Source organism: Macaca mulatta, chromosome X (assembly GCF_049350105.2).
Source record: "Macaca mulatta isolate MMU2019108-1 chromosome X, T2T-MMU8v2.0, whole genome shotgun sequence".
Classification (NCBI taxonomy): domain Eukaryota; kingdom Metazoa; phylum Chordata; class Mammalia; order Primates; family Cercopithecidae; genus Macaca; species Macaca mulatta.
Genome location: NC_133426.1, coordinates 88,335,220 through 88,335,876, shown reverse-complemented (window position 1 = coordinate 88,335,876; position 657 = coordinate 88,335,220). Strand labels below are relative to the sequence as shown.

The window sequence follows — 657 nt, the reverse complement described above, 5'->3', positions numbered from 1 at the left end:
AAATAATTTTCATTGCCTAAGATGAGTCATGTCACTATTACATTCTACAATATTAAAGGCATTTCTGATTAAAGAGAAATTCATGATTAAAGATTAGCCACTCACACAGAAGTACTCAAAATGTGAAAATGCATTTGCAGCCTTGGATGGTTATATCTAGGGACAGGACAAAGTTTCCTATAGAATATTTAATTCTAAATTTAAAATTCTATGCCCACTTTGGCAGCATATATACAAAACATTAAAACAATACAAAGATTAGCATGGCTTCTGTGCATGGATGACATGCAAATTTGTGAAGCATTTCATATTTTTCCAGGAAAGAGAGAAAGGAGATAAACAGCCTAAAAAGTAATCATTTGGAGTTTCTGTAATTAAAAAACTAATTTAAAAAATTAAAAAGTTCAATTGAAATCTTTATCAATAGACTACAAAAACCAGAAGAAAAAAATCTGAGTTTTAACTCTGGTCTTTTGAGTTAATTCAGTATACAAAAAAATAAACAAAATATGTTTTTATAAATAAACAAAGTCTTTGAGAAATATGAGATTATATAAATGACCACACCCACAAATTAATGAGATCCCTGAAAAAGAGAAAGTGAAAGTAAAGAGATTGGAAAACATACTTGAGGGTGTACTTCAAGAAAATTTCCTT

The 657-nt window shown here is 28.6% G+C and overlaps 1 non-coding gene across 1 annotated transcript; it reads left to right on the top strand.

Annotated features, from left to right (window-relative positions):
- Positions 1-210: 210 nt before the first annotated feature.
- LOC114675187 (U6 spliceosomal RNA) lies at positions 211-315 on the top strand. The gene has a single exon (XR_003726281.1). It is a non-coding gene; the product is annotated as a U6 spliceosomal RNA (small nuclear RNA).
- Positions 316-657: the final 342 nt, after the last annotated feature.